We start from the raw sequence: 22390 nt of genomic DNA on the forward strand, positions 1-22390 counted from the left end.
GTCTCATTTGGCTCTTGTTTAATAAGCTGCTATTTAGAACATCAATGAGCTCCATATTGATTGAGTACTGACCTAGTTTCACACAGGCACTACACACCACCACCTCATATCATGCCTGTCCTGCATGTGCATGGCATGGTATCCAGGTTTGTGCAATTAAATAGCACGGGGGCGTCTCTGACCAATGGTGATGGGAATGACATATTATCCCTTTTTCCCACCCTGTGCAGGACAGACCTGGGACTTACTCTATAACTTCCTGGACACAGTACAACAGGATTGAACAATAAACTATTTTCTCATATTGTCTACTGCTTTCCCCCCTATTCTCCACTCCCATTTCTGGGAAATGCATATTGAAATAGTATAAAGATGCATATAAGCCCTATGCCTGCCACAAGTTTTGCTTTCTGGAGACTCTGAGTGGAAGAATGAGGCTGTACATAATATTTAAAAAATTTCAGATTATGGTGGTCACACAATCTTTTGTTAAGTTGAGACTTAAGAGTGAAGGAGTGAAATTTAGCCTGTCAATCATATCACAGACTGATGACTTCATTTGGAGGTGCTAAGGAGAGAAATAGCTCACTGAAGGCAGGACGGACGCACACACACACACACACACACACACACACACACACACACACACACACACACACACACACACACACACACACACTCCCTGGAAGACATTCCATGGAGTACGCTAGTATCCTGAAGCTAGAGGAGCCATGGAGACCCCTCTGTCAGTGCTGAGATGTTTACACCGCCATTGGATCCACACAACTTCCCACTCACTAACCTGTGAGCTTCCTGCATTCAGCATCATTGCATGGCTGCGTGCGTCTAAAGAGGAATTTGTAGATTGGCATCGAACTTATGGGCTAATATCGGACTACGGACTTGCTCTGGACTGGGTTGAGATGTTTTCTCAATATACAATTACTCTTTTACATAAAGTTCTTTCTTATACATGAGTGTCTTGTGGATTTGTTTCTCTAGTCAACACAGACAACATCTTTGACACACTAGAGGAAGCAATTGATACTAATCACTAAATTTTACAGCACAGCATGAAAACACAAGCCACAAGCTAAGAAATGTCTGCAACAAAAATAACTGACAAAATTCTATCTAGAATATGCAAGAATTTCTATAAAGAAGTGAGAAAAAGACAATTTGATAAATAAGCGCCACTATGATAATGTGGTGGTTTTTGGGTTGTTATGATGCTGGAAGCTAAGCACCAGTATTTCACATACTAGCTAAGTCACCCCCGGTGGACAGATTTCAGCAGGCCTTCCAGACAAAGACTAGAAAGAAAAGCCTGGCAATCGATTTCTAAAAATCAGTCAAATAAAAACATCGTGGATGACAAGAGAAGACTGAGTCAGGGCTGCTGGGCGAGCCCCCTAGGTTAAAAGGTTTTTTAAGTAGACAGTGGCCACAAAATGGAGTCAAGCAGACCAGTGACTGTGGAGATGGGACAGAACAAGGTAACAATGAATCCTGTTGTACAAGAGGGCCTCTATGAGTCAAAGTCAATGAAACAACTAATAGCAAAAGGCACTCCATAAACCAAACTCACTGCCATCATAGAAGATGACAAACAGTGATTACACAAGACACTTAACCCCACACAGAAACATAAATTAAGGCCTCTAGGAGATGGTAATTTGAGCAAAGTGCTAACTACTGACCAAAAGGTCCGCAGTTCAAATCTACCATTCACTCAGTGGGAGGAAGACTATGTGCTTCCTGTAAAGATTTACAACCTCGGAAACCCACTATAGGGTCACTAAACAGAATCAACTTGATGGCAGAGAAGTCAATATTTTACATACTCTCGATTGGCAAAAACTAAGAAGGCTGCCAAAATCAACTATCTGCAAAGATGTGGCGTAGACAAGTGTTCATATATTGCTGGTAAGAGTAGAAATTGGTAAAAGTACTTCAGAAAACAATTTGATGTTATCTTATAAAGTTGAACATCTCTGGCTATTCTACAACTCAGCAAACTATTCTTAGATACAGCCGATTCTCATTTCTCATGGGTTGTCTATTTGCTTACGTGTGCTTTCACAGTAACATAGACATATGCAGGATAGCAAAAAATTTGAACTGCCTGATACACATGTTCCTAGCTAAGGTCAAACAAGATTGTATCTCAGTCCTCATACTGCAAATGACTTAGTTACATGCTTTTTCACTTTTTGTGTTCTTTTGTAATTTTGCTATTTACAATGGCCTCAAGCTGAAGTGCTGTCTGTTGTTCTAAGTGCCGGGAGGTTGTGCTGTGTCTTCGAGAAGAGGCATGTGTTAGACTGGCTTTGTTCAGGCAGGAGTGATCCAACTCTGTTCAACCATGAGTACGGTACATGAATCACCAATATGGGACATATCCAGAAACAGGAGAGAGAAATCGTGGATTTGTATGCGAAGTCACTCCAGAAAAGTACTAAAATAAAATCTATAAGCAGCATAATTTATAGATTCATAGATGACAATTAATAAGCTAGTAAACAAGAATTGTTGTGAGGCCGAAAACCAAAGGCATTTATTTATGATCCGGTTATCCAGGGTTGGTGGTATAGGGATTGTTAAACTTGGAAAACCAAGTATGTTTTGCAGATCACAAGGCTGTTGGAAAATTTTTAAATAGCTGCTAAGTATTCTATAGGAAAAGACATGTGGAAGAACAAGTTTTCCACAGCTCACCAAGCTTTTCTCTCTTGGTTTTCACCAGAGAAACTTTGGTGACGGTGGCATGGTGGTTAAACATTGGGCTGCTAACCTCCAGGTCAGCAGTTTGAAACTACCCGCTGCTCCTAAAGAGAGTTACAGACTTGGGTCCTATTGTGATTCTGAATCAACTCAATGGTTTGGTTTTCACATGCTAAGTTGGGTGGTTTAACCAAACAGTGCACTGCCCTATCACACCACATTCTGCAGCTGCACCCCAACTAAAGCATTCGTGTTTTTATAATTTTAGTCAACGTGCCCCTCACTTGGATTTATCTGCATTACTATATTATATTGAGGAGACCTAGTGGCACAGTGGTTGAAGTGCTATATTGCTCAAAAACGGTTAGCACTTTGAACCCATCATCTATACTCCACAGGAGAAAAATGTGGTAGTCTGCTTTCATAAAATTTACAGCCTTAGAAACTGTTATGGGGATGTTCTATTCTGCCCGATAGGGGCAAAATAAAGGTAGGAATCAATTGTTGGTGTCCTAGGGGCAATGAGTCAGCATTTATTAATTCGGTGTTCACTGTGACTCTACAGACTACAATTACCATGCATGAGAATCAGTTGCACACATGTGGAAATGTGGCAACTCTCCTTCGTATCACAGACCAAATAGCAAGAGGATGGAGACAGTCTTATGTAAGGATAATCACATCCCAAATAGCATGGCTTAGCACCAGACTGATCTCTCACACTCTACTCTCACTGCCATCAAGTCTATGCTTACTCATAGAGACCTCCTGTGGGTTTCCGAGACTGCTTACAGGATTGGAAAACCCAGTCGTTCTCCTACAGAGCTGCTAGTGATTTCAAAATGCTGACCATGTAGATCACAGCCCAACACATAACCACTACACTACCACACCTCCTTGATGTATTTTTAGTAGACACTAAACTTAAGGTAGCTTTCTTTTCCGGTGATTCAGGAATCTAGACCCCTCTCATGTTAAAGATGCCACCACAACTACATGAGAGCAAGCGTGAGGAGCATGTGGGCTCGTACAGAGCATGTGGGAGTTCACAGATTACCGGTACTTCCTCCTTCAAAATCCAACAGAACCTGTGCATGGAAGTAGTCAATAATTATCTGTTGAAAAAATGCCTAAGTTCAGAGGAATATGTGCATCTATCAAGGATGGACAGAAAAAGATTTTTGATAGAGCATGAGTGTGACCTGAAAAACAGCAAAAAGGGCAGAGTTTCAGATAAAAAAGAGGTTGAGTATTCCAGGTACTAATTCTAGATTACAAATGGCAAGTATGACTAATTCAGAACAATCCAGAGGATGGCTGTGACATTAACTTGTACACTGTGACGATTCTGGGCCTGTGGGGAGAATTGCTGTGATCGTTCTAATAGTCATGTCTTCCTAGTGCTGACGTACGCCACGAGTCTGCAAGACCTGGCCAGTAGGAGCTCACTATCTTCCACCCTTATTATCAATTAAAGCACACAGGAAGTTAGTATGAGGAGCTGAAAATGGATACTAGTCTAAGGAAGAAAAGTGAAGTTAGTGGGGAGGCAGGAGAGGAGAGTGTGAAGAAATGGTCAAACATGAAACTTTGGGAATGCGTACATTCTTGGAAGTATATGAAAGAAAACCAGCAAAGATAAAACATTTTGAAACACAAAAGAACGGTCCGTAATTGAAGAAAAACTGTTTAAAAGGCAAGATTATTCATGCTATAATTTTGTAATTATCTGGGATTTTTAATGTTTTTGTTCTTTTTCAACTCCCCACACAAATATTCGAAAGCCCTGACTAAACTCTCCACTGCAGTAAGATGAGATGTAGCTGTAATGGACTCCCAGCAATGTAGCCACAATAGCATCTAGCGATAATCATTAATGATTCAAAGTTTGGGCCTTTATCTACACCTTCATAGTTGATAAGGTCTTGTCACATTTTAGGAGTGAGGCCGAGAAATGTATTATTTGTTTATTAGTACCCCTTCCCTGACATCTAATATTAAACTACACAATTTGTTTCTGGACAAATCAGCTCAGTATGCATGTCTAGCAATTTCTTTCTGTACATTTTATTTGATTCTTTTTCCTTCTCTCAGAGCTTTTACAAAGAAAATATATACCCATGGATCTTCTGAGGAGGAGGGGAAGGAGGAAAAATTTCAAGTTAAAAGAAGTATGCTTAAGCACCTCTTTAGCAATTAAAAACATTTGAACGACAGCCTATAATCCCAGAATAAAGTGTAGGTATCTGCTTTTACAGCACCCCACTCACCACTCCAAATCGTTCCAGTGGTTCCCAGAGGGCAGTATCACCCACCTTGGGAAACCGTGGTACAGACAATAGAAAAGTAGCACCTGATTTTGGTGTATCAGCTCACCAGGCTCCTATTATACAGATGGGTCCTCCATCAAAAGTCCTCAGACTACAAGACAGTCAGCTGCACCCAGCACCACCATCTCCTGCTCCTCTTTCCCAACAGCTTCCTCTGATATCCTGAAGGTGGGTGTCTAGCAAGTTCTACCAAAATATCACCATGGGGACTTGCTGGCCATTCAGGGATCTCTCTGCCAGGGTCTGGAACTGAGGTTGGGAGGTGGGCCTTGGAAGCTCTTTTTCAGGTCTTCTAGCTCAACCTGAGTGTTGCCTTATTGCAGCTCTTCCTAGTTTTAAAAGTTTCTTTGCTTCTTACTAGTCAATCTCTCATTACTTCAACCCCATTACAGTTAATAATTATACTCACGGTCAAATTACTGTATGGTTTCACATCCTGACCAATAGTCTCATCATCAACATGGCTATATTCACACTTGCTTGGACATTAGTAACTAGCTTCTAACTCCTCTTTCTACAGATCATTTAACTCCTGGCTGGTAAGGAATGCTTTTCATAGTTCCTAATACCGCTCTAGGAGCCCTGGTTGGTGCAGTGGTTGGACTACAATCCGCATGGTCTGCAGTTCAAAACCACTAACAACTCCGCAGGAGAATGAGCTTTCTACTCTTGTAAACAGTTACAGTCTTGGTAACTACTGGGGAGTTGCTCTGAGTCAGTATTGACTAGATGGCAGTGAGTCTATCTATCTGATACTGTGTCTAACAATATTTTCCCTTCTCTTTTTAATCATTTTATTGGGGGCTGTAAAACCCTTATTGCAATCCATACACACATCCATTGTTTCAAGCATTGTACATTTGTTGCCATAATCGCGTTAGAAACATTTTCTTTCTACCTGATCCCTTGGTATCAGTTCATTTTCCCTCCCTCCCTCACAAACCCTTGATCATTTATTTATAAATTATTGTCATGTCTTACACTGTCTGATGTCTACCTTCACCCGCTTTTCTGTGGTCCGCCCCCCTGGGAGGGGGTTCTATGTATATCTTTGTGATTGGTTCCCTCTTTCTCCCCCCATCTTCCCTTCCTGGTATTACTACTCTCAATATTGGTCCTGAAGGGTTTATCTGTTCTGGATTCCATGTGTTTCCAATTCTTATCTGTACCAGTGTACTAGCTGGATTTGTAAGGTAGAATTGAGGTCATGAGAGTGGAGTGGGGGTGGAGCATTAAAGAACTAGAGGAAAATTGTATGTTTCATCAGTGCTATACTGTACCCTAAATGGCTCTTCTCTTCCTTGTGACAATTCTGTAAAGAGATGTTCAATTGTCTACAATGGGTGCACTAGGTCTCCACTCTGCACTCCCCCCTCATTCACAATGATTTGAATTTTTGTTCTGAGTCTTTGATGCCTGATAGCTGATCCCATGGACACCTTATGATCGCACAGGTTGGAGTGCTTCTTCCATGTGGACTTTGTTGGTCTCAGCTAGATGTCGCTTAGTTTATGTTCAAGCCTTTAAGACCCCAGAAGCTCTATCTTTTGAGAGCCGGGAACCATCAGCTTTCTTCACCGTATTTGCTTATGTACCCATTTTGTCTTCCATAATACTTTTCATACAGAGGCATCAACAAATATTTAAACTCACACTTCAAATATTCATTCATATATAAAACCCACTGCCATCAAAGAGGGAAGAAGGGAGGAAAAGAGTGAGTGTTTTACGGGAGGAGGCAGCCTCACCTTTCTTACGTGGAGCATTTGGAGAGTATTGCACTGCCAACCTCACCATTAGCAGTCCAATGCTTACCAAACTGCATCACTAGGCTCCTTAACGATCCCTACAGACCCTGTTCACATACCTCCATTTGTTATGTGTAGGAAGACTACTATACACAAATAAAATGCTCTCCAGTGGCTTGCTTTATTTCAGAATCTTACTAACCGAAAGCATAAGGAATACAGTGTAAGAACACATTCTTTTTAAAGTTTTAATAGATCATTTTATTGTGGGCTCTTATAGCTTTTCTAACAATCCATACATCAATTTTATCAAGCACATTTGTACATATGTTGCCATCATCATTTAAGAATGTATTCCTCAGGATCCCTAGACTATGAAATTTCCAGGTCAGGTACTGGCACCTACTACTCAAGTACATTTGACACTAAATACACACTCATGGACTTCAACTGTGATAGATTCTTAGCAGCCAGTCATGCTTAGAATTTCCTAGAACTTGTGATGAAGAAATGATGAACTGTTCATGCTCATAAGCTAGTTATCACTAGTCATAATGGAGTGGTGAACACAAATGATGCCTATTTATTATTGTACAAAAATGAAAAATAAGGTAGGGAAATTATGCCCAGGACAAGAACTTTTAAGAGTCTAGTGAAATGGCAAGTTTTGCAAACAAGTAAGATAACGCTGGCATTTCAGGGTGATATGTCTGGGAGTTTAAGTAGCATTGGTATTAAGCCTCCACTCGGCGTTTCTGGAACTTGGCAGGAAGTACTCCCACACCAAACTGGCACAGTACTATTACCAACCACCTCCTAAGTGAAAGCTAAGAGAGGTCAGAAGGCCACCCTCACTGGTCTCCAGCACAATTTGCTTTTATATTTTTAAAATAAATTTGGCCTAAACTGTGACTTGTTGGTGTAAAATCTATATGAAATGCATATAGTCTCTGCAAGCCTCAAGCTTGTTCCCGGCTAGGATTACTTTAACAGACAAGTAGAATAGAAAAAACACATCTAGAAGTACAGAAAATGCAAAACCCAAGATACTGAATTATAACATGGAAAAATGTACTATTTTTCAAATACATCTTAGTAATATGCATAAAATCAAACCAAACTCCCTGCTGCTGTGACGATTACCAGTCTGAAATGAAATCAATTTTAAAAATTGAAAGAAAGCTTAAGAGTACTTAGAAACTTTAGAACAGTGTGAAAAAGAAGTTTATGCGACCTGACTCTAATAACACACATGCAAACCACCCCAAAGCGGGACTGTACTTCGTATGTCTGGTTTTTATTTTGTCGTCTTTTATAAAACTATTAGACCAGAGAGTTTCAGAGAAAATGCTAAAAAGCACTCCAGTTTGAACATAATAAAAAGGGTTTCACAAAGAATCTAAACACATTTCTCCAAAAAATATACAAATGACCAATAAGCACATAAAAAGACAATCAACATCATTAGGCATCAGGGCAATACTAACCACAACTGCAGTAAGAAACCTACTTCACACCCACTTATACTAGATGTTGTTGATCCTGGCTCAGGGTAATACCATGCATATGTTCCATATTGTTTTTAAAGGATCTTCTGGTAGTAAATCATCTGGCCTTTCCTCCAAGGTGACTCTGGGTGGGTTCATGCCATCAATCTTTTAGTTATTAGTCGCCAATCTGTGCCACCCAGGGACTAGAACTGATCAGGCAGATAATAAATAATGAAAAGCTTACTCACATAGAGTTGACTCAGACTCATCTTGACCCTGAATAGGCCTCCTCAGACTAAATCTTTACAGGAACAGAGCCTTATTTTCCTCCTGCAGAGTAGCTGGTGGGTTTGAAGTACCCTATTTGCCGAATGCCTAACCCAGAGCCTCAAAATGGATAACAAGTTTTGATGATGTAGAGAATTTGGAATTCTCCTATACCATTGGTGGATTGTAAAATAGTATAGCCACTCTTTTAAAGACTGGCACTTTCGCAAAAGTTTAAACATTGTTATTATCTGACCTAGAAATTCTACTCCTAGGTATATCCAGAAAAATTAAAACACATGTCCACACAAAAACTCATACAAGGAATAGTGTTAACCGCAGCATTATTCCTAACAGTCAAAAAGGCAGAAAACAAGTTAAATATCCACCAACAGATGAATAAATAAAATGAGGTATATATCCACACAATGCGGTATTATTTGGCAATGAAAAGGAATCAAGTGCTCAAATGAGGTTTTGTTCCCTTGTGTCATTGTTAGGCAGTTTGCATTGTTAGACAGTCTTGATTTTGTATGATTTTCTGTTTATAAAACCCCAATAGAGACAACTGAATAAATAGATTCAAAGGGGAAGCTGGCAGGAAATGGGAAGCTAACAACTAAGAATAAAAGGAGAAAAAATGTACTAGAATTGATGGCAGTGATAGATGCAAAATTCTTAAAATGAATGTGAATGAACTACTGAAATATATGCTATGTGAGTCATTAAAAAAACAAAAAAAGGAATTAAGTACTGATACATGAGATCGTATGGATGAACTTTGAAAACACTAAGCCAAGGATTCCAGTTTTGTTCCCCCCCCCCAAAAAAAAAAACATTTTATTGGGAGCTCTTACAGATAACATACTATCCCATAGTTCAATCACATCAAGCAGTTTCAAAACATCCTCTTCCTTCTCAAACTCCTTGGTATCAACTCACCTTTACAATTCCCCCCCCTCCCACCGCCCGACCCCAGTAGGATTCCATTTATGTAAAGTGTCCAAAACAGGACATAGAGAGAAAAACATTAGTATTGTCTAGGAGCTGGAGATAATAAGAAGAGACCAATAATAGCAACAATAAATCTATCTTCCTTAACCAGATTATAATGCCCCAAAACATGAACCCAGTGGGCATATTCTGTTGACTATGATGGCACAGTGGGTAGTTCATGTACTATTCTATCACTAACAAGGAGCCCACAGTGGGTTAAGTATATGGTCACTAATGTCAAAGGTTGGTAGTTCAAATCCACCAGTGTCTCTGTTGGAGAAAAATGAAGCTACCTGCTCCCATAAAGATTTACAGAATCAAACCTGAAACAAACACTTCTACCCTGCCCTAAAGGGTTGCTATGAGTCTTTAGTGACTTGATGGCTGTGGGTTTGGCTTGGGTAGGTACTATCATGAACACCTAACACTGGGTCTAGTTCAGAACAGATACTGCTAATTCTCCCTCCCAGAAAGAATAAACTTCTTTGTTGCTTAAATATTTTCACACAAGGTATTACTAGGAAAAAACAAAACCATTAAAAAAACATAAAAATCTCTTTCATTCAAATATTTTTTATCTAAAATGTCTTAGATGCTCGAGATCCAAGATAACTAAGCTTAAATCTCAGTTTTGAGGTCACAGTCAATGGGAAAAACAGTAGCTCATGACTGACTACTCTGCTATGGCCTAATGACTGACAGGGATGAGTGACATGTTGTAGAAATCAAGGACCCTGGTGTCTTGTTTATAAGAGAACAATTCTCACTGGGTTTTAGAAAATGAGAAAGAATTTGCCAGGCAAAGCTAGAGAAGGTGACCTTTCCACAGAGAAGGCACTCAGCATATCAACAAATACTACCACCCTGTAATGCAAAGGTGATCTTTCTTCACTTCTCAACCCACGCATCTGGGATGATCTTAAAACAACGTACAATCACCTGCCTAAGGTGGGAAGAAGGCAGCCTGTCCATGTCTACTACCCATATTTTTATCTGTTTTTTTGTGGCAGCCAGAGTTGATGATTCGTTTCAAAAAAATCATTTTATTACGAGCTCATACAAATCTTATCATAATCCATACATACATCTACTGCACATCTGTACATGCATTGTCTTCATCATTCTCAAAACATTTGCTCTCCACTTAAGTCCCTGGCATCAGCTCCCCCATTTTTCCCCCTCCTTCCCCACTCCCCCCTGATTTTTCTTTTTACATTGGGGTGACTACCATGCAAGTTCCATAAGCAAAGATGTGCCTATGTGGTTCTCTTCAGTGTATGTAAGGTTCAGGTAGTGTAGAAATGGGTAGAAAATTCTAGACTGGTACATGGTTTTCTGGGGGGTGTTATCACCCAAGATGGGTGCTGAGGGTACAAGTCTGTATGCAGGAAGAGCCCTAACAGCAGGCACATAGTAGAACCTAGAGCTGATCCTACAGATGTCAATTCTGATAAAGAGGCAAAAACAGAGCAGAATACAATTTTATCATTCTTTCCAGAACCACTAATATTAGACAGCTATGGGAAACCTAACAATACACCTGAGAGACGTCTCAACCAGAACCCTCAACCAACTGCAAAGGCAAGAACAATCCATAACGTTTCTGACAAGTCGTGCAGCACAAGAGGGAAGATTATCCTGCACCTAGAAGCAGAGCTTGCCTTAGAAAGTGGATCGATCAGTCCAGGACACAGCTAATCCAGTGTTTGGCAAACTCTGAAGCAGAAATATACAGAGAGAAGAGATGAGGACAAAATACAAATAAACGATGAAGAAAAGGGAGCTTGGCAAAAGGATTAAAGGAAACAAAGAAATTAAATTACAATGGCAGAAATGGCAACATTGGAGGTGATAAAGGAAAATCAGATGATGAAAATCGCAGATGATGAGAAATCATTTGAGAAGCTTACAGGGAGGGCAAAAATAGTGAGTCAACTTATAAATCACAAGTGTTTTCAAGGAGGAAAACAATAGTAACAAAAAGAATAACAAGACAGTCCTGAAAACTTAAAACAAAAACCTACCAACTACGTAAGCAAATTTAAGGAAGTAATATTTCAGATAGGACTAATAACTATGTGCTAGTTATCTAGTGAAGCTACAACAGAAATACCACAAGTGGTGATTTAACAAACAGAAAGTAATTTTCTTAGTTTAGAAGAACAGAAGCCTAAATCCAGGGTACTGACTCTGTCAGCTATTGTGTGTGTGTGTGTGTGTGTGTGTGTGTGTGGGTGGGTGGGTGTGGGGGGGGTATCCCTGTTCTTTGGCTCCTTGATGAACTTCAAGTAGCTTGGCATGGATCTTTCCCCATCTTTACTTACCTAATCTGCTTTTATTATCTCTAGTTAAAAAATAATAATTCAAGACACACTCTATACTGATCCTACCTCATTAACAAAAAACTCATCCCCAAATGAGTACAATCAGAGATTTAGATTCACAACACATTTTGGGGGACATAATTCAATCCATTACAACATAAGATACAATTTGTCAAAAGATCTAAATAAAAAGGAAAATCCTATCAGCAATCAGGCACAGGAAAAAGGGCGGGGGAGGGGGAGTTTAATGACTATGACACTATAACAAAACTTAGAACAATATCTCTAGAATGCCTAAGGAAGTTAGTGATCCAATCATTGTTCTCTATTTATAATTAAAGAGGATGGCAAGATTTGCCTCACATACTTTGGGCATGTTGTCAGCAGAAGACATCGTGCTTGGTAAAGTGGAAGGGCAATGAAAAAAATAAAGACCTTCGAGGTGATGGACGGCAACAACTGGCTCAAATATAACAATTGTGAGGATGACACAGGGCCAGGCAATGTTTCTGTTATACACAGGGTCACTATGAGGTGAAAACAACTCAATAGCACTGAACAACAAGGTGTTGTTCATATATGAAAATCATTAACAGAAATACTTGGTTATTTGAGAATTACTGAAACCCAAATGAAGACTGAGCATGATAGTGGAACAAGAGGAAAGTAAACGGAAATAAGAGGAAAGAACTAGGAAGCAAAGGGCATTTATAGAGGTCTAAATAAAGGCATTTACATATGTAAATAAGCTTATATATGAGGATGGGGAAATATATCTATGCACATATATTTATAGGTTTAATATTAAGGTAGCAGATGGACCATTGGGCTTCCACTCAAGTATTCCCTCAGTGCAAGTACACTTTGTTCTATTAAACTGGCACTCCATGATGCTCACCTTCCCGACCCGATTGCTGAAGACAAAGCAGATGCATAAGCAAATAGGGTGAAGAAAGCTGATGGTGCCCGACTATCAAAAGATACAGTGTCTGGGGTCTTAAAGGCTTGAAAATAAACAAGTAGCCATCTAGTTGAGCAGCAACAGAGCCCACATGGAAGAAGCACACCAGCCTGCGTGATCACGAGGTGTCAATGGGATCTGCTATAAGGCATCAAAGAACAAAAAATCGTATCATTGTGAATGAGGGAAGGTACGAAGAGGGGACCCAAAGCCCATCTGTAGGTAACTGGACATCCCCTTACAGAAGGGTCTTGGTGAGGAGACGAGCCAGTCAAGGTGCAGCATAGCAATGATAAAACATACAATTTTTCTCTAGTTCTTAAACGCGTCTTCCCCAACACCGCCGCCCCGCCCCCCCAGCCCCCCACCCCCGCCCCAACCCATCATGATCCCAATTCTACCTTACAAATCCGGCTAGACCAGAGGACTTACACTGGTACAGATAGCAACTGGAAACACAGGGAATTCAGGACAGATGAACCCCTCAGGACCAGTGGTGAGAGTGGTGATACTGGGAGGGGGGAGGGAAGGTGGGGTAGAAATTGGGAACTGATCACAGGATCTACATATGGCCCCCTCCCTGGGGGACGGACAACAGAAAAGTAGGTGAAAAGAAACGTCGGGCAGTGTAAGACAAGACAAAATAATAATTATTTATAAATCATCAAGGGTTCGGGGGGGGGGGGGCAGAGAGGGAGGGGAAAAAATGAGGAGCTGATACCAAGGACTCAAGTAGTAAGAAAATGTTTTAAGAATGATGATGGCAATAAATGTACAAATGTGCTTGACACATGGCTGTATGTACAGATTGCGATGAGTTGTACGAGTCCCCAATAAAATGATTTTTTAAAAAAATTATGGCAACATATGTACAAATATGCTTGATACAACTGATATATGGTTAGAAGAGCTGTAAGAGGCCCCAAGAAAATTAAATTTTAAAAAGAAGAACAACTATGAGCAGAGCACATCCAAGATCTTTATGTGAAGTGGCAGTGCCTACAGCAGAGGCACCAGAGGCCAAACACCAAGACCATGAGATAGATGTTGGGTTTCCCAGCACTCAGAATAAGTAAAGCTGAGTGCCCTGGGGCATTATCAGCGCAGAAGGAGCTCTGTAACACTTAAAGAAGGGTAGAGGTCTAGGGATCATGGTGGCTGACAAGCGGTTATGTAGACAAAAGAACTACCGCATATACTCAAATATAAGCCAACCCGAGTATAAGCCGAGGTACCTAATTATTACCTGGGAAACCAGGAAAACTGATTGACTCGAGTATAAGCCTAGGGTGGGAAATGCAGCATGTGAATTAACAAAGACCAGAGGGGAGAGATGGAGTGCAGACACAGACACATCTTTACCAGTTCAGCTGCCAGCGTAAGTGAATCACTATGGGTGCTTCTGCGAATTACAGCCATCCATGTCATAGGACGGCTCTGATTGGTTAGATGTGAGTAAACAAACATTCAAAGCCCCGCAGTGTCAGCAGGGTTTTGAATGAACAGCAGAGGAACGGCAATCACCTGCGAGATGTTATACCTCGCTGGGGTACCACTGATCCATGTATAAGCCGAACCCCAGTTTTTCAGCGTGCTGAAAAACTTGGCTTATATATGAGTATATATGGTAGTTAAGTAAGCAGATACATTTAAAACTTTACACCCTGTTGTTTGACATTTGTTTTTTTTAAAGTTTTCAGAACAGAGTATTTACCAAAGTGAATTATACCTTGAGTTACAGGAAAACCTCAATAAATTTTAAAAATCTGTGTCTTGACAGCAATGCATGAAAACAAGGGAAGCAAAAAGAGTTTTCCTAAATATCTCTTGGGTCAAAGAGAAAATCAAAACTGGAAATACTATTTGGAAAGTAATTAACATGAAGAGATTATTCATGTATTAAGAGTAACAGCCACAGCTGTATTCTTATACAAAAAGGTAAATTAAAGAGTCCCAAATGTTTTTATTAAAGAAAATGGAACTAAAACCTCCCCCACATCTGACAACTCTAAGAAAAAAATTTAAACGAGAAATGGAATAGCAGATTTTTATAAGAAAAAATTATCTTTATATAATAAAATTTAAAATCTAAACAATTTGATCTGAGAAAACATACAAAACTGATTCATGAATATGGATACTTGAATAGACCAAAAAAGGCTTACTAAATTTCTGTAAGTTTTTCTTCTACCCTTTCAGTAAGTTCTGTATACCTGACTAATAAAGAGTGGATGATTTGGTTTCCTCATAATTTCTGCCTTACGGTTAATAGAGTTATCAGCAAATTTAGTCATATGGATCTGTATCAACAGTTAAAAGAAAACCACACCTTTGCCTAAACATAGGTTAGAAAAGCATTTGATAAAATTCAGAAATCATTGTTTTTACACCAAGAATAAAGGCCTCTTAATTGAAGCAATATAAAAAGCAACTGCTATGCAGCTGATTCCTACTTACAGCAACCTTACATATGGTTTCCAGGGCTATGACTCCTCAAAGGAGCAGATAATTCCATCTTCCCCTCTTTGATTGGCTCAACTGGTTAAAACTGAGAAATAAACTCACATTTCCAGCAAACAGTAATTCATGTTTTCAGTACAACATACACAAAAGCTACAGATTAGCATAGTAAGAGACTACAGAAGAAAAAGGTGGCCCAAGATGGTATACACAAATGCTGTATAAAGTTCCCCTTACAACCCAACTCACTGTCAATAGAGTATATTCTGACTCACAGCGACCCTGTAGGACAGAGTAGAAGAACTGCCTTTGTGAGTTCCCAAGACTAATTCTTTATGGGAGTAGATGACAAAGATCTGAGAAAACAAATGAATCCTATATAGGTGACAACTTTGGAACCCTGAAGAATTTAACTGTATACCAAATTGAAGGAGAGACTGTACAAAATCAGCAGATGCAGAGAATTACAGATTGCTTATAACCTGGCTAGACAAACTTGCAGTCTGCTCATCTTGAGATAAAGCAAGCAGTATTCCCAGCCAAAGCCTCTCATCACCTAGTGAAGCTAAGCAGGGACAATTCTCCACCCTGAGAGAGTAATGTGTATTCACTTCACCCCATTCCAAGCAGGTGCAATCTGGCATTACCTACCTCTGACCTGCCCCTTAAGTCAGCAGTCCAGAGATCTGCGGCTCCTGCTCATTTCACTCTGCTCCTGGCCTCCTTGCCTGGCCACCAGCGCTGAAGGCTTGTGAAAGTGGGGCCTGGTCCTGTGCCCAGTCACTCACACTGGGTGCCTAAATGCCAGTGGGACCTCTTATTCCCTCTAGACACCTATGCCTAAACAGACAGAGGCCCGGCCTCCCAGCCGGCACTGGTGACACTACCTTTTACTTGCTCCCCCACCCCCTGACCCCACTGTAAAACCAGAGACAATAATTCCCTACTCCAATAATTCCCATACACCCACGCCCACTTGATATCACTGATGAGAGTTTAAATACCACTTAATTACTGACCACGTGGGGACCCTTGCCCTAATGAGTTGGAAATCAATAGTGCACATGCACAACACTCGACCCAGTGAGACATGCCACTTCACCAGCAACATTCTGGAAGATCAGCACTCACATACCCATCTGCTGTCCCACTCTCATGGAGAAAGATAGTCAGAGTCCCAGTGTAGTCAGACTAGAGATAGGAGTAGCATGCGTGTCCTTCAATTCAGATATTACACAGCAAAACAAATGTCAGACTGCAGCAAACAAACATACAAAGTAACACTTCAATGCCCCCAGAGACAAGAGATATCGAATCAGATTAAGATGCACAACAAGGGGGATGAACAGAAACATGGATGGAGACAGCGGATGGTATAAAATATGAAAATAAAAATAATTTCTAAATTATCGAGGTTTCAAATGGGTGGGAAAGGAAGAGAGGGAGGGGAAGAAAGAGGAGCTGATACTAAGGAGTCCAGTAGAAAGAAAATGGTTTAGAAATGATGGCAACATATGTACAAAAAGGTGCTTGATACAACTGATGTATGGATTGTTATAAGAGCTGTAAAAGCCCCCGATAAAATTATTTATTATGGCCCACCAGGCCGTGAGGATGATGTTCCTGAGTAGAGCAGCCAGTCCACAGAGAGAACAACATGGCTGGCTCCACTATGAGAAATGATGCCAATCAGTGACTAAGGGCGATACAGGGGACAGCACCGGAGACACAGTGTGGGAATTGCACCTGAGCTGATACCACCACACCGAGGCAAAGCACTGGGGGAATGCAGCGGAACAGCAAGGGAATGGAGCGGCAAGGTCCCCAGGGAATGCTGAAAGTGGACTTTGGGGCCAGGGCGTGGTGCCCCAACAGACTGGACTGGAAAACGCTCCTAAGGTCCAGCGAACGATCCCTGAACTAACTACAAGTTTTTCTCTTGTGAAAAAAAATTTATTAAAAAAGTTATTAATTTTAAATTATGGTCCATAAAATAATAAGTATCACTGTAAAGTGTGTTATATTTTTTGTTAAAATGTGGTATGATTAAATTCTCTATAAATGGGGGGGGGGGGAAGAGCAGAACAAGATAGCTCCAGCAAATGACCAAAATGAAGACCCAAAAAACTTGAAGGAAGAAACCATATGAAGCTATTAAGAAAGTCGAGAGTAGTAGATTAGGGAGCTTCAAAAAGTTCATGGGAAAATTCCATTGTCTTTTCACTCCATTTTTCAGCAATTTTTTAAAACCCCTTACATAGGGTTCTCCAAGAAACAATGAAAGATATCAGTAAAAACACAAAACAATAGAATTCAAGAAAACAATACAAGAACAAAGTGAAATAATAAATGGACAATAGACACCCAGAGAACTTTCTGAAATAGACAAGTCATAGGAGGATAAAGAAAAATAGTTGCATTAATAGAAAACAGAATCAGCAACATTGAGGGAAAATCTCAAGACATCAATATATTTGCTGAAAACACAGTAAAATAAAAATGAGGAAGAACAATGAAAGCCTAAAAATTATGTCAGACACTATGTAAGATCAGAATTCCAGAGGAGAGTGTATATTCAGACATTGGGAGAATTGCCCAAGACTTCCTGACAAAAGAACTTTCCTAATAACCTGAAATGCAAGAAGATAACCATCCAAGAAACTCAATGAAGCCCATAAAGACATTATCATCCAACTTGCCAAAACCAAAAACAAAGAAAGTCCTGAGAGCAACTTGGGAACAAAAAGCCCTCTACCAAAGGAACCTATTAAGACTAAGCTCTGATTACTTGACAGAAACCATTCAGGCACAGGGTGGTAATAGGATCACACATATAAAATCTTGGGAAAAAAAAGTACTGCCAACCAAGAAGTATACATCCAGCAAGACTGTTTCTCAAATATGATGGTGAAATTAGGGCATCTGCAGATAAACAGATCTTAAGGGAATTTGTATATGCCAAACCAAATTTACATGAAATATTAAAGGAAATACTTAGGACAAGTGACCAACATGCAACCTGAGATCCAGACAAGACAGCAGTATTGGCCAGATGCCAACTCAGACAAAATCCCAAACCAAGCCCATACCAGTGAGTCCACTCTGACTCACGGCGATCCTACATAGGATTCTATAAACTTTTTAAGTTTTTATGGGAGTTGACAGCCGCATGTCTCTCACAGAGCTGACGGTGCTTTTGAACAGCCAACTTTGTGGTCAGCAGCAACCCAGACAAGGAATTCTTTAAAATAAAACAAATCTAAAAGACTGAAAACAAGGAAACAGAGTGGTTCTCAACCTTCCTAATGCCGCGATCCTTAAATACCTCAAGTTATGGTGACCCCCCCACCATAAAATTATTTTCCTTGCTACTTCATAACTGTAATTTATGAATCAGGCGACCCCTGTGAAAGAGTTGTTCAACACCCGCCAAGGGGTCGCGACCCTAATGTAGACCATCCTGTTCCATATTCTAATAGTAGTCTTTAAAAGATGGAAAAATTATCAATTTAATATGGAAAGTAGAGACTATAGATAAGTAAAACACGATTGAAGGCCTCACACTATCTGATTTCAGAACCTCCCATACCGTCAGATGGGTGAAAACAGCCTGACTGCTCCAATGACAGGCATATCAACTAATGGAACCAAATTGAGAATCCAAACATAGAGCCATCACCGATGGACAGTTGATCTGTGACAAGTACCAAAATTCATTAAATGTGGAATAGTCTCTACCAAGTGATGCTGACAAAACTGGAAAAATAGAACCCATATTTCACACCATACACAAAAACGAACTGAAAATCGATCAAAGATCTAAATATGAAACCTGAAACTATAAAGGTCATAGAAGAAAAAATAGGGACAATTCTAGGGGCCCTAATACAATGCCAAGGAACCTGGAGACGTAGTGGTTACACGTTGGGCCGGGATCTGCAAGGCCAGCAGTATAAAACCACCAGCTGCTTCATGGGCAGGACAGGGCTTTCTAACCCTGTAACAGTCTCAGAAACTCACAGGGGCAGTTCTCCCTGTCCTACAGGGTCAGCACAGACTCAATGGCAGTAAGTTTGACTTGGGATGCTTACTCATAGAGCATGGCTAAGCATAGATGGCATAAATAGAACACCCAATATACGTAAGTGGAATCTTCTAAAAATCAAATACTTTCAAGCTAATCAAAAGACTACTCTCGAAAGAGTAAAAAACAAGAACCTACAGACTGGGAAAAGTGGCTCCGATTAATCCAACAAAGTTCTAATTTCTGAAACTTAGAGAAAACCTCAACAACAGAAAGACAAAGAATCCAATCAGAAAACAGACAAAGGGCATGAATAGACATTCAGGTGACTAATAAACACATGAAAAATGCTGGAGATCATTAGCCACAAGAGAGATGCACATCAAAACTACAGTCAAACACAATCCCCTCAACACTAATAGCACTAATGAAAAAAGAAAACACTGGAAAATAACCAATAATGGTAATGCTGTGGGATGCTTGGAACTCTTACACACTGCTGGTGGGGCTGTAAAACGCTACCACCACTGTGGTAAATGCTGATGCTTCCTTAAACAGCTAGAAACAGAAATATATGATCCAGTAATCCCAGTCCTAGGTACATACAAAACAACAAAAAACAAAAACGAAGACTCGCAATAGTCACAGACATATTATGCACACCCATGTACATCGTAGCACTCTTCACAACAGCAAAAAGGAAACAACCTAAGTGCCCCTCAGCAGATGAATGGATATCTGGGCTACATACACACAACAGACTATCACACAACAATTAAAGAGTAATGACAACAGAGCCTCTCACAAGGATGAATTTGGAGGGCACTATGCTGAGAGAAATTATGTCAGCAGGGATTAGTAAGAGCATTTCCCCCCTTTTCAGATGTAAAGTTTATAAAATCATTATATTATTTATTCTCCCAATTCCCATAATGCCATCAATTTTCACACTTCAATCCTTTCATGCTTTATTTCAGTAGCAAAAATTTTATCTTAAAAAAATTATACTATCACGTACCAAAAATTCTGCCAGAATTAAGATGAAAACACAACTATTATTAAAAGTACCAGGAGAAAATATAGGTGAGATGAAAACACAATTATTACAAGTATGAAGAGAAAATAAAGATAAGTTGTTTTTTTAAGGTGGAGTGGAGATGGTTTTCTTTTCTTTCTTTTTTTAAAAAATCAGGAAGTTCAATTTTTATTTGGTGGGTACATGAATGCAGGGCCTGCCATTTGTCCAAGGGGCCACAGTTAGGGATGTATTTGATGACTCCACAGCCATCCGGGATGAGGCGCTTCTCAGCCACCATATCCTCAAACTCATCAGCATTAAACTTGGTGAATCCCCATTTAGAGATGTGGATCTTCTGGCGCCCAAGGAACTTGAACTTAGCCCTGCGTAAGGCCTCAAATTACATGCTCCTTGTTTTGAAGCTTGGTGCGGATGGACATGATAACCTGGCCAATGTGGACTCTAGCCACTGTGCCTTGAGGCTTCCCCAAAGCACCTCGCATCCCAGTTTGGAGCCTAGTTTAGGGAGAGCAGAAATTAGCCAGGCCAGAGGCATTGAACAGCAGTAAAAGGCTGTCTCCAAGGTCCCTTAGGGCAGCCTATACGTACCAATAGGCTGCATACACTACCGAGGAGGCTTGCTGTTTGCAGCCATTGCACACCGGCCCCCACAAGGAGGAGGACGGTCGGCTTAATTGGCTGCAGAGGTTTTCTTAAACAGAAAGCAAATGGTTACTATCTTTTATGTGTAAACCAATTCAAAATTCATTAAGAATACATCTCACTAAAGTTGCACAGACTGAGTGGCAACCAACACTCTCATTATCCCAGACTGGAAGTCAAGACTTTATAAAGCCCTTTAGAAGGTAATCTGCCATTAAAGTTCAAAACGCATATTTAAGAATCTCTTCTATGGAAATATTGTACACATATGCCTGTGAATAAAAGATGTTCAGTGAGGCTTTAATTTTAATTGCTCAAAATTATAAATAACATAATGATCAAGACTAGCCAAATAAAAACAGCCATATATAGCCATAGATCTTATGTCTGTAAAAAGGTGAGGGACTATAATGGAATTAAAACATAATGCAATCTGCCACAACTTTTTCAAGTCCCTAGTCTACTGATTTGGAAAATAGTATTTAATTATGAGACTTTAATAGGTCAAAGATAAAAGTCATTCACAGTAAGTACTTGTTTCTTTGCAGAAATAAAACAACATTTTACTAGTGGGTACTTCTAAGAAATGGGATTAGAAAGTACAGGAGGGTTAAGTTTTAATTTTTTGCTTTAAATATGCAACTTGCTTGAATTTTTTAAATCACTTTATTAGGGGCTGATACAACTCTTATCACAATCCACACACATCCATTGTGTCTAGCACTTTTGTAGATTTGTTTCCCTCATCATTCTCAAAACATTTGCTTTCTACTTGAGCCCTTGGTATCAGCTCTTCATTTTTTCCTCTCCCTTCCTGCTCCCTCCTGAACCCTTGATAATTTATATATTATTATTTTGTTGCTTGAATCTTTTATGAAAAGCCTATACTGCATTTAGAACTTCTAATCTGTTATAGTCATCTCTGAGGGCTGAGACAAGCGTCTCGAAATACTTTTCACAACTTTATACAAATTTTCTCTGAAAAATATACATGAGTTTTAAATATATTAAGGATTCAGAAACTTGGTTCTATGATTCAAACTATTATCAGGAAGCAGCTTTAAATCTAACTTTGGTTACTGTAGAAGCAAATAAACACATATCCTATATTCAAATGAAGTACTGGCTTATTTATTAAGCACTTTACCTGCACTGGGAGCCCTGGTGATACAGTGGTTACTGATTGAGCCATGTTCCCCAAAGTCTGCAGTTCAAAACCACCTGCGGATCCTTGGGATAAAGACAGGGCTTCATAATCCTGTAAACAGTCTCAGAAACTCATAGGGGCAGTTCTACCCTGTCTTAAAGGGTCACCCTGAGTGGGCATTGACTCGACAGCAGAGAATTATCGAGTTACCCGTACTATCTCACATGAACTAGGAAAC

The 22390-nt window shown here is 39.9% G+C and overlaps 1 protein-coding gene and 1 non-coding gene across 2 annotated transcripts in view; both read right to left on the reverse strand.

Annotated features, from left to right (window-relative positions):
* PAK2 (p21 (RAC1) activated kinase 2) overlaps positions 1-22390 on the reverse strand; it is an 89032-nt gene that overhangs the window by 62794 nt on the left and 3848 nt on the right. The gene's annotated exons all lie outside the window — the stretch shown is intronic.
* On the reverse strand, positions 20914-21047 carry LOC142455793 (small nucleolar RNA SNORA70). Its single transcript, XR_012785922.1, has one exon. It is a non-coding gene; the product is annotated as a small nucleolar RNA SNORA70 (small nucleolar RNA).

This window comes from Tenrec ecaudatus, chromosome 8 (genome assembly GCF_050624435.1).
Source record: "Tenrec ecaudatus isolate mTenEca1 chromosome 8, mTenEca1.hap1, whole genome shotgun sequence".
NCBI classification, from domain to species: domain Eukaryota; kingdom Metazoa; phylum Chordata; class Mammalia; order Afrosoricida; family Tenrecidae; genus Tenrec; species Tenrec ecaudatus.